Source organism: Gopherus flavomarginatus, chromosome 3 (genome assembly GCF_025201925.1).
Source record: "Gopherus flavomarginatus isolate rGopFla2 chromosome 3, rGopFla2.mat.asm, whole genome shotgun sequence".
Classification (NCBI taxonomy): Eukaryota; Metazoa; Chordata; order Testudines; family Testudinidae; genus Gopherus; species Gopherus flavomarginatus.
In genome coordinates this window covers 288,684,545-288,697,466 of record NC_066619.1, presented here as the reverse complement: position 1 = coordinate 288,697,466, position 12,922 = coordinate 288,684,545, and the positions used below count along the sequence as shown (strand labels likewise).

At 45.8% G+C, this 12,922-nt stretch overlaps 1 protein-coding gene across 1 annotated transcript in view; it reads left to right on the top strand.

The window, feature by feature from the left end:
* M1AP (meiosis 1 associated protein) overlaps window positions 1-12,922 on the top strand; it is a 67,071-nt gene that overhangs the window by 10,034 nt on the left and 44,115 nt on the right. The window lies entirely within an intron of this gene.

The window sequence follows — 12,922 nt, the reverse complement described above, 5'->3', positions numbered from 1 at the left end:
TAATCACCTTCACCGTTAAACATTTGTGACTTATTTCTGATTTGAATTTATCTGGCTTTAACTTCTAGCCATCAGTAATTGTTATGCCTTTCTCTGTTAAATTAAAGAGACCTTTAGTGCCGGTTATTTTTTCCTCATGACGATATGTACACACTGTAATCAAGTCACCTCTCAGTTGCTAAACAGATTGAGTTCTTTCACTCTAAGGCATTTTCTTTAGCTCTCAAATAAATTTTGTGGCTTTTCTCTACATCCTCTCCAATTTTTAAAATGTTCACACCAGAACCGGATACCATATTCCAGGATTGGTCTCACCAGTGCTGTATACAAAAGAAAAATTACTTTCCTACTTACCACTCCCCTGTTTATACATGCAAGAATTGCATTAGCCTTTTTGACCAGCAGTTCCCCAAATGGCAGCATGTTCTGAATATCACTCTCAGTCTTTCCCATTACACCCCAAAGACCTCCACCGGATCTCTAGATCCATTTCAGAATACTGTTCAAAATTGCCCTTCTTATTTTAACCCTCTCCATAACTGCACCAGCCTACTTTACCGACCTGTTCTTCCTTTACTCATCTTTTCTTAGCCCTCTGTCTCTCCTTCCACCCGACCTTACCACTGTTGGCACAAGAACTTTCTTCTCTGCAGCTTCTGCCATCTGGAACAGTCTTCATCTCTCTCTGCTCATGAACTCTATTTTGAATTAAATCTCATCAAGAAATTTCAGGGTTCCTCTCCCTTGCCTACACCCCTTAGTTTCTCTACTTAGCCTATAAAGTAGCTTTGACTGTCCATTTCGCTTCTTCTCCCACACATCTCTTACAAGTGGAACACTCTTCCTGAACTCATCCATGAGGTCACTACTCTCTCCTCATCATATCCCCCTTCTGCTATGCTACCTCTTGGACTCGGGGCAAGAGGCCCCCAGAAGCACCAGCCCTCCAATCATGTGGGCTGAAGCCTACCAACTTCCACTCTGGGGTTGGCCCATAGGACTTCTGTTCCTCTTTAGAGGCAGGAGCAGTGGATTAGGGACACCTTTGGAGTCTCTGCCATCAGCAGCACTGTCACAGCACAAAAGAGAGAGGTATTGGGGTGCAACTGACATGATAGAGAGATGCAGGGAAGAGAGAACACACAATACCAATATATAAAGGGAGGGTAAACAACAAAATACAACTGTCTGGAGTGGGCAGAAAGGGAAAGGAGCACATTAAAATTACACTGGGACAGGGTGTGAGGGTTGGGTAAGATAGTTGGAGGAAAATCAGAAGTGAAATTAAAATAAAACAAAACCAGACATGGCTCTTTGACATTTTGTGTATTTATCATCTGTCTGTAATGGTTTCTCTGTCTCGTCTAGTCACACTGCGAACTCCTCAGGGCAGAGACTGTGTGCTCTGATGTTTCTGTGCAGCACACAGAACTTTGGGACCCCAGTCTCAACTGCAACCTTTGGTGCTTCCATAATATACATTACTTCTGTTAAAATCCTGATAGGGAACTCTGGGTGCTACTGTAATACAGATACTAATTGTGGCTAAATTGAGAGGCAGTCAGTGATTACTCAATAAGGACAAATGCAAAGTACTCCACCTAGGAAGAAACAATCAGTTGTACGCAAACAAAATGGGAAATGACTGCCTAGGAAGGAGTACTGCCGAAAGGGGTCTGGGGGGGTCATAGTGGATCACAAGCTAAATATGAGTCAACAGTGTAACATTGTTGCAAAAAAAGCGAACATCATTCTGGGATGTATTAGCAGGAGTGTTGTAAGCAAGACACGAGAAGTAATTCTTCCACTCTACTCTGTGCTGATTAGGTGTCAACTGAAGTGTAGTGTTCAGTTCTGGGTGCCACATGTCAGGAAAGAGGTGGACAAATTGGAGAAAGTCCAGAGAAGAGCAACAAAAACAATTACAGGTCTAGAAAACGTAACCCATGAGGGAAAATTGAAAAAATTGGGTTTGTTTAGTCGAAAAGAGAAGACTGAGAGGGGACATTATAACAGTTTTCAAGTACATAAAAGGTTGTTACAAGGAGGGAGAAAAAATTTCTTCCTTGCCACTAAGGATAGGACAAGAAGCAATGGGCTTAAATTGCAGCAAGGGAAGTTTAGGTTGGACATTAGAAAAGACTTCCTAACTGTGAGAGTGGCTAAGCACTGGGATAAATTGCCTAGGGAGGTTGTGGAATCTCCCTCATTGGAGATATTTAAGAATAGGTTAGACAAACACCTGTCAGGGATGGTCTAGATAATGCTTAGTCCTGCCATGAATGCAGGGGGCTAGACTAGATAACCTTTTGAGGTACCTTCCAGTCCCATGATTCTATGATTATTTATCACTATGAACAAAGCCACAATGCTTCTGCAAAGCCACCTGTGCATGATGTTAGCATACAAAACTGCACCTATTAACGTATTACAGTTACCCTAGTCTTCCTTCCACCTTCCCTCAATTGTCATAGTAATTTGTTACATCTACTCTTAAAATAGTTAGTAAAAGGATACCCAGAGCACTGGATAGGCACTTTATTAGTGTAGTTAATAAAAATAGTAAGCTCCTCAGGGCAGGGACCAAAACCTTCCCCGGGTCTGCAGAGCACCATGATGCCTTTATCTTTACTGGAGTCTCTAGGCACTGCAGCAATAGTGTTTGTATTCAGTCTCATCTGGACTGTTTTGATATTGTCCGGTGCTCTGTCCAGCTATATGTTACTCAGAACTTCAGCAAAAGGCAGCCAAGTCCATCTGTTTTCTGCCTACACCAGTAGATGCCTATACAATATTTCTATACTCTGATACAGCTCAGTAGCCACACATGCACTGACACCATTGAGTCACTTTCCTGTGAAAGCATGTTAGTTCAAGTAAACTTGCTGCTTGCCATGGGCAGTGGGTATTAAAGGCTAGGCCGTGGCCCCGACCAAGTTCTCTCCAGCAGGCCCCCACCCTCTACCCTGAAGCCAGTGGGGACTCAGCTCCAGTAGCCTGGAGCTCGGGCCTGCCAGCAGCCAGGGTAGCACTGGGGTAGGCCCATGGGGGCCAGTGGCTCAGCCAGGCACTGGGACTGGCCTGGCAGTTAGGGGGCCAGGGGCTTGGCCAGGAGCTGGGGTTGGGCCAGTGCTTGCGGGAGGGGCATACCAGGGCTCCTCCAGCCTGGATGGTGGTCCTTGGGTGTTCTCTGGTCATAGGCGGAGGGGTCTTGGGGCTCTAGTGTGCGGGGGGCAGTGCCTTGGGCAAAAAGGGTGGGGCTAGTGAGCTAGCCTTCCTGAAGGGGGGGTTCACCCGTCGCCCATGCTGCCTGCAACTCAGGACAAGCTTGATTTAAGACAAACTCTACTGACTTTAAATGAGTACACGCAAGCCTGTCCTCATGGGACTGCATCTCTAGAGTGTGAGCATTCTCTGTTAATTACACTTAGGTATTACACAGTGTATCATTTCCAGATTGCAACAGAGCTAAAGCATGACCTCGATTTCACCTTCCTGTCAAGTCATGCCTCACTGGTGTGCTCTAGCTAAGTCATGTGCATCCCTCGGGCCCACACCACCCAATTTAGGGAATGAGCTCCCTTGGCTTCTGCTGTCCCCATCATGTTATTTTATAAACCAAACGTAATTAGAGACCTAGTGCCTGAAGAGGACTGTCCTGGCAGCAAGTAGCAGGGAATCAAAATAATAATTAAAGAAAAATAGTAATAGACCGAGCAAACTAGAATCTGGTCCAAGAGGTGACTATAGCTGAATTCCTCAGTAATAGCTACCATACTGAAATTAAATTTAACATCCTTGTAGTGGGGAAATGCCAGAGAAACCCACCACAGTAGCATTTAACTTCAAAAGGGGAACTACAGAAAAGTGAGGTAACTCTTTAAATGGAAATTAAAAGGAACAGTCAAGAGGGTGAAATGCTTGCAAACAGCATGGAAACTATTTAAAAACACCATAATACAGGCTCAAACTAAATGTATACCCCAAATTATAAAAAAAAACCCACAACAAAACAGTAAAAGGACTGAAAAATGCCACAGTAGCTTAACAGCAGAATAAAAGAAACAGTTAGAGGCAAACAGGCATCCTTTAAAAATTGGAAGTCAGATTCTACTGAGGAAAACAGAAAGGAGCAAAAATGCTGGCAACTCAAGAGTATAATTAGGCAGGCCAAAAAACAATTTGAAGAGCAACTAGTTAAAGATCCAAAAACTAGCAATATTTTTTTTTAAAGTACATCAGAAGCAGGAAGCCTGTCAAACAAGCCCTGGGGCCACAGTACAATTAAGGTGCTAACGGGGCACTCAAGGAAAACAAGGATGTTGCAGAGAAGCTAAATCAGGGGTGAGCAAACTACGGCCCAGGGGCCACATCCAGCCCTCCAGCTGGTTTAAACCAGCTCCTGCCTGGGAGCTGGGTCTGGGGCTTGCCCTCCTCCCACGCTCCAGTCGGGGACCGGGGTCAGAGGCCGAAGGCACACATGTGCCAAGGCTCCCAGAAGAAGCAGCATGTCCCCCCATTTGTCTCCTACATTTAGGGGCAGCCGGGGGTTCCGTGTGCTTCCCCCCCCCCCCAAGCACCACCCCCGCAGGAACTGTGGCTAATGGGAAAGTAGACATAGGGACTTACTGGTACAGGGCTGGATTGGGGCCGATTTGGCCCCCGGAAGGGGCGGGGGGGGGTCAGAGCTAGCCCTGGCCTACCCTGTACCAGTAAGTGCCCTCCCCCTCCCCCACCGGGGTAGCAGTGGCAGCCAGGTGCTCCGGCAGAAGTTTAAAGGGCCCAGGGCTTGGCCGCTGCTACCGCCCTGGGCCCTTTAAACTGCTGCTGGAGCCCTTGGCTGCCGCTGCTACTCCAGGGCTCTGGCAGCAGGTATCCAGGGGCTATTTAAAAGGACCAAGTCTCCCCCGCCTCTACTGCCCCGGGCCCTTTAAATAGCCGCCGGAGCCCTGAGGTAGCAGCCGCGGCTGGGCTCCAGCAGCTATTTAAAGTGCCGGGGTTGTAGAGGCAGTGGGAGCCCCGGGCCCTTCAAATAGCCCCTGGAGCCCCACCACTACTCCAGGGCTTTGGAGGCTATTTAAAGGGCCCAGGACTCCCCTGCTTCTACTGCCCCAGCCCTTTAAATAGCCCCCAGAGCCCTGGGTAGGGGCAGCGGGGCTCCCGCGGCTATTTAAATGTCCCAGGGCAGTAGAGGCAGCGGGAGCTCCGACCCTTTAAATAACCCCTGGAGCCTTGCTGCCGCTACCCCAGGGTTCCAGCAGAGGGGCTCTGGTGGCAATTTAAAGGGCCTGGGGCTCCAGCCGCTGCTGGAAGCCCAGGCCCTTCAAATTGCTGCCTGGGGAAGCTGGGCCACCCTGGTACGGCGCACCGGCTCTTGCCAGTATGCCGTACCTAGGCGTACCTGCTTACTTTCACCTCTAGCTGCAGGGGTGGTGCTTGTGGATGGGGCAGCGTGCAGAGCCAGCTGGTCGTGCCTCCGCATAGGAGCCGGAAGGGGGACATGCCGCTGCTTCTAGGAACTGCTTCAGGTAAGTGCTGCCTAGAGCCTGCACCCCTGACCTCCTCCTGCACCCCAACCTCCTGCCCCAACCCGGAGCCTACTCCCACACCCTGAACTCATTTCTACCCCACCTCATGAGCCTGCATTCCAAGCCAGAGCCCTCACTCCCCCCATGCCTTAACCCCCTTCACCAGCCCTGATCCCCTCCCGCCCTCTGAATGCCTTAGTCCCAGCTTGGAGCACTTTCCTACACCCCAAATCCCTTATTCCCAGCCTCACCCCAGAGCCCACACCTCCAGCTGGAGCCCTCCTACCCACACCCCTACTCCCTGCCGCAGCCCAGAGTCCTCTCATGCACCCTAAACTCCTCATTTCTGGCCCCACCCCAGAGCCCACACCCCGAGCCAGAGCCCTCACCCCCTCCTGCACCCCAACCCCCATTTTGTGAGCATTCATGGCTCACCATACAATTTCCATACCAAGATTCATAGATTCATAGATTCATAGACGCTAGGACTGGAAGGGACCTCGAGAGGTCATCAAGTCCAGTCCCCTGCCCTCATGGCAGGACCAAATACTGTCTAGACCATTCCTGATAGACATTTATCTAACCTACACTTAAATATCTCCACAGATGGAGATTCCACAACCTCCCTAGGCAATTTATTCCAATGTTCAACCACCCTGACAGTTAGGAACTTTTTCCTAACGTCCAACCTAAATCTCCCTTGCTGCAGTTTAAGCCCATTGCTTCTTGTTCTATCATTAGAGGCTAAGATGAACAAGTTTTCTCCCTCCTCCTGATGATACCCTTTTAGATACCTAAAACTGCTATCATGTCCCCTCTCAGTCTTCTCTTTTCCAAACTAAACAAACCCAATTCTTTCAGCCTTCCTTCATAGGTCATGTTCTCAAGACCTTTAATCATTCTTGTTGCTCTTCTCTGGACCCTCTCCAATTTCTCCACATCTTTCTTGAAATGCGGTGCCCAGAACTGGACACAATACTCCAGTTGAGGCCTAACCAGCGCAGAGTAAAGGGGAAGAATGACTTCTCGTGTCTTGTTTACAACACACCTGTTAATGCATCCCAGAATCACGTTTGCTTTTTTTGCAACAGTATCACACTGTTGACTCATATTTAGCTTGTGGTCCACTATGACCCCTAGATCTCTTTCGGCCATACACTTCCTAGACAGTCTTTTCCCATTCTGTATGTGTGAAACTGATTGTTCCTTCCTAAGTGGAGCACTTTGCATTTGTCTTTATTGAACTTCATCCGGTTTACCTCAGACCATTTCTCCAATTTGTCCAGATCATTTTGAATTTTGACCCTGTCCTCCAAAGCAGTTGCAATCCCTCCCAGTTTGGTATCATCTGCAAACTTAATAAGCGTACTTTCTATGCCAACATCTAAGTCGTTGACGAAGATATTGAACAGAGTTGGTCCCAAAACAGACCCCTGCGGAACCCTACTTGTTAGACCTTTCCAGCAGGATTGGGAGCCATTAATAACTATTCTCTGAGTATGGTTATCCAGCCAGTTATGCATCCGCCTTATAGTAGCCCCATCTAAATTGTATTTGCCTAGTTTAGCGATAAGGATATCATGCGAGACCATATCAAATGCCTTACTAAAGTCTAGGTATACCACATCCACCACTTCTCCCTTATCCACAAGGCTCATTATCCTATCAAAGAAAGCTATCAGATTGGTTTGACACGATTTGTTCTTTACAAATCCATGCTGGCTATTCCCTATCACCTTACCACCTTTCAAGTGTTTGCAGATGATTTCTTTAATTACTTGCTCCATTATCTTCCCTGGCACAGAAGTTAAACTAACTGGTCTGTAGTTTCCTGGGTTCTATTTATTTCCCTTTTTATAGATGGGCACTATATTTGCCCTTTTCCAGTCTTCTGGAATCTCTCCCGTCTCCCATGACTTTCCAAAGATAATAGCTAAAGGCTCAGATATCTCCTCTATTAACTCCTTGAGTATTCTAGATGCATTTCATCAGGCCCTCGGGCCAAAAAGTTTGCCCACCTCTGAGCTAAATGCATAGGCACCAACTCCATGGATGCTCCGGGGCTGGAGCACCCCTGGGAAAAATTAGTGGGTGATCTGCACCACCGGCAGCCAAGCTCCCCTCCCCGCCCCCCTGCCACACCTCACCTCCGCCTCCTTTCCTGAGTGCACCGCATCCCAGCTTCTCCCCCTAGCTCCCAGCATGCCACAAAACAGTTGTTTCGCAGTGTAACAAGTGCCAGGAGGGAGGGGGGAGAAGAGGGATCATGGCATGCTCAGGGGAGAAGGCAGGGAAGAAGTGGGGTGAGGATTTGGGGAAGGAGTCCAATGGGGCAGGGAGGGGGTGGAGTTGGGGCGGGGACTTTGGGGAAGGGGTTAGAATGGGGGCAGGGCAGGAAGGGGCATGGCAGGGGTGGAGTCAAGGCAGGGCTGGGTGCAGAGCGGGGTCGAGCACCCACTGGCGCCAGCAGAAGTTGGTACCTATGGCTAAATGAATTATTTGCATCAGTCTTCACTGCAGAGGATGTAGGAAAGATGAGATCCCCACATCCAAGCTGTTTTTTGTTTAGCTGACAAATCTGAGGAACTGTCCCAGATTGAAGTTTCAGTTGAAGAGGTTTTGGAATAAATTAATCCAGAGGTCAGCAACCTTTCAGAAGTGCTGTGCCAAGTCTTCATTTATTCACTCTCATTTAAGGTTTTGCGTGCCAGTCATACATTTTAACATTTTTAGAAGGTCTCTTTCTATAGGTCTATAATATATAACTAAACTATTGTTGTATGTAAAGTAAATAAGGTTTTTAAAATGTTTAAGAAGCTTCATTTAAAATTAAATTAAAATGCAGAGCCCCCCAGACCAGTTGCTGGGACCCAGGCAGCATGAGTGCCACTGAAAACCAGCTCATGTGCCACCTTCGGCACGCATCCCATAGATTGCCTACCCCTTACTTAATCAATTAAACAGTAACAAGTCACCAGGACCAGATAGTATTAACCCAAGAGTTCATAAGGAACTCAAATATGAAAGTGCAGAACTAGTAACTGTCATATGTAAGCTACAATTCAAATCAGCTTCTGTACCAGATGACTGGAGGGGAGCTAATGTAGTGCACATTTTTTAAAAAGACTCCTGAGTCGATCCTGGCAATTACAGGTCGGTAAGCCTGACTTCAGTACCAGGTAAATTGGCTGAAACTATATTAAACAGCAGAATTATCAGACAGATAGATAAAGATGGTATGTTAGGGAAGAGCCAGCATGGTTTTGTAAATGGAAATCATGCCTCACCAATCTATTAGAATTATCTGAGGGCGTCAACAAGCATGTGGACAAGGGTGATTCAGTGGACATAGTTTACTTGGACTTTCAGAAAGCCTTTGATAAGGTCCCTCACCAAAGTCTCTTAAGCAGAGTGAGCTGCCATGGGCTAAAAGGGGAGATCAATAACTGGTTAAAAGAAAGGAAACAAAGGACAGGAATAAATGGTCAGTTTTCAGAATGGAGAGAGGTAAATAGCAGGGTTTTCCAAGCATCTGTACTGGGACCAGAGCTGTTCAACATATTCATAAATGATCTGGGAAATGGGGAGAACAGTGAGTTGGCACAATTTCCAGATGAGACAAAACTACTCAAGATAGTTAAGTCCAAAGCTGAATGCAAGATTTACATAGGGATCTCACTACACTGAATGACTGGGCAACAAAATGGCTGGTGAAATTTAGTGTTGATAAGTGCAAAGTAATGCACATTGGAAAACATAATCCCTACTCTACATACAAAATGATGGGTTATAAATTGGCTGTTAGCCCTCAGGAAGGATTTTGGAGTCACCGTGGATAGTTAAGAACATAAGAACGGCCATATCGGGTCAGACCAAAGGCCCATCTAGCCCAGTATCCTGTCGTCCAACAGTGGCCAATGCCAGATGCCCCAGAGGGAATTAACAGAACAGGGAATCATCAAGTGATCCATTCCTTGTCACCCATTCCCAACTTCTGGCAAACAGAGGCTAGGGACACCATCCCTTCCCATCCTGGCTAATAGCTATTGATGGACCTATCCTCCATGAAAACATCTGCTCAAACTTCAACAGCAGTCAAAACAAGCTAACAGAAAGTTAGGAATCATTAGGAAATGGATAGATAAAGCAGAAAATACCATAATTCCACTATATAAATCCATTGTATGCCCCAACCTTGAATAGTTCATACAGTTCTGTTGCCTCATCTCAGAAAAGATATATTAGAATTGAAAAAGGTGCAGAGAAGGGCAAAAAAAGTGATTAGGGGTATGGAGGAGTTCCATGTAAGGAGAGATTAAAAAGACTGGGACAGTTCATTTTAGAAAAAATATAACTGGAGACGAGGAGGGAATATGATAAAGTAAGTGTTATTTACTGCTTATGTAACACAAGAACTAGGGGTCATCCTATGAAATTAATAGGCAGCCAGTTTAACACAAACAGAACTACTTTTTCCACACAATGCACACTCTGTGGACCTCATTACCAGAGGATGTTGTGAATGCCAAAAGTATAACTGGGTCACAAAATAATTAGATAAGTTCATGGAGTTTAGGTCCATTAATGGCTATTAGCCAGGATGGACAGGGACACAACCTCGTATCTTTAAATCACCAAATGCCAGAAGCTGAGACTGGACAACAGGGGACGGATCACTCAAAACTACCCTGTTCTGTTCATTCCCTCTGATGCATCTGGCATTGGCCACTGTCAGAGACAAGATAGTGGGCTAGATGGACCATTGGTCTGAACCAGTATGACCATTCTTACGTTCTAACTTGCCATCTAACTTGCTGAGAGTTGGCTTCCAGGTTCTTTTTACTGCCTCTGCCTCATTTAGCTTTCCTCCCCTACAGTTAGGGGAAAACACTAATGCTTTCCATTAGTGCTGCTTCCTTTATTTAGAAAACAAGTATTGTGTTGGGAAAGGGTTCCCTTTAAACATGATATTGTGGACCTAAATGTGGAATTGTGCATTCATAAATGTCTTTAATCCAATTAGAAAATGATTATGCCAAGCAGGTCAAAGACTCAAGTCTCCCAATAAGAACAACAGAAGATTGGGAACAAATACAATGGTATTTTGTTTGATTTGGAGCTTTGGGATTAGGAACTAATCCATTGTTCATTCGAGGTATTCACTAGTCTGGGCCCACTAACTCAAAGCTGCACAACGTTACAGATTAAAGCCCCTAGAACATTAATTGCAGTTTAACATAATTTACTTTACAAGAGAAGGACTTTGGAGTGAGCGCATAAAGCTTTGACCTGGTTTTTAACAAAGCAGAGGTTCAAAAAAATAATTTCTAACTCAAACTAGGGCCTGCAGAGGCTTACTGGGACTCTCCAAATTCCTGGATCTCTAAAATGTGTCTATACTAAAAACCCACTTGATCTGGGAAGAATTAATTTTTTCTGCCAAAATTTGAAGTGTTATTTAGGTCCAGAGTCTGATACTTACCAATACTGAGCAGCATCATACTCCTCAAGGACCCCACTGACATTAGTGGAGACTCCCCAGATTGAGTAGTGAGTACCATTACTCACATTAAGAACAAGAGTACTTGTGGCATCTTAGAGACTAACAAATTTATTTCAGCATGAGCTTTCGTGAGCTACAGCTCACTTCTTCGGAGGCATAGAATGGAACACACAGACAGGAGATATTTATACATACAGAGAACATGAAAAGGTGGAAGTACGCATACTCACATTGGGTATCATAGAATTATAGAATATCAGGGTTTGAAGGGACCGCAGGAGGTCATCTAGTCCAACCCCTGCTCAAAGAAGGACCAATCCCCATTTAAATCATCCCAACCAGGGCTTTGTCAAGCCTGACCTTAAAAATCTCTAAGGAAGGATATTCCATCACCTCCCTAGGTAACCCATCCAAGTGCTTCATCAACTCCTAGTGAAAAAGTTTTTCCTAATATCCAACCTAAATTTCCCCCACTGCAATTTGAGACCATTACTCCTTGTTCTGTCATCAGGTACCACTGAGAACTGTTTAGATCCAAACTCTCTGGAACCTCCTTTCAGGTAGTTGAAAACAGCTATCAAATTCCCCCTTACTCCTCTCTTCTGCAGACTAAACAATCCCACTTCCCTCAGCCTCTCCTCATAAGTCATGTGCTCCAGCCCCCTAATCATTTTTGTTGCCCTCCGCTGGACTCTTTCCAATTTTTCCACATCCTTCTTGTAGTGTGGGACCCAAAACTGGACACAGTACTCCAGATGAGGCCTTACCAATGCCAAATAGAGGGGAATGATCACATCCCTTGATCTGCTGGCAATGCCCCTACTTATACAGCCCAAAATGCTGTTAGCTTTCTTGGCAACAAGGGCACACTGTTGACCCATATCTAGCTTCTCGTCCACTGTAACCCCTAGGTCCTTTTCTGCAGAACTGCTGCCTTGCCACTCAGTCCCTAGTCTGTAACAGTGAATGAGATTCTTCTGTCCTAAGTGCAGGATTCAGTAATTGTCCTTGTTGAACCTCATCACATTTCTTTTTGGCCCAATCTTTTAATTTCTATGGGTCCCTTTGTATCCTATCCCTACGCTCCAGAGTATCTACCACTCCTCCCAGCTTAGTGTCATCTGCAAACTTGCTGAAGGTGCAGTCCACGCCATCCTCCAGATCATTAATAAAGATATTGAAGAAAACCAGCCAGAGGACCAACCCTTGGGGTACTGCACTTGATACTGGCTGCAACCAGACATGGAGCCATTGATCACTACTCGTTGATCCCGATGATCTAACCAGCTTTCTATCCACCTTATAGTTCATTCATCCAGCCCATACTTTTTAACTTGCTGGCAAGAATACCGTGGGAGACCGTATCAAAAGCTTTTCTAAAGTCAAGGAATAACATGTCCACTGCTTTCCCCTGATCCACAGAGCCAGTTATCTCCTCATAGAAGGCAATTAGGTTAGTCAGGCATGACTTGCCCTTGGTGAATCCATGCTGACTGTTCCTGATCACTTTCCTCTCCTCAAAGTGCTTGAATAGCATCAGAATCTTGCTCTACATTTAATGTTAATGGTCTTTAGCTTCAGAAAGCTAGAGAAGCACTTTATTATTGTTCTAGATACTACTCAGTCCTGTCATGAGTGCAAGGGACTGGACTAGATGATCTCTTGAGGTCCCTTCCAGTCCTATGATTCTATGATTGTCCCTGACTCCACAGTGGCTTCCAAAACAGATTGCTATTTGGTTCCATGGGCTAATGGAGACTGAAGGACAAATTCAAAAGTGAGTCTAGGAGTTTAATGTACATTTAGCAGCAATTTAGACATACTATGGGCCAGATTTTACTATAATTCACTTACTGGGTATGTCTACGGTAGAGAATTTGTTCCTATTGTA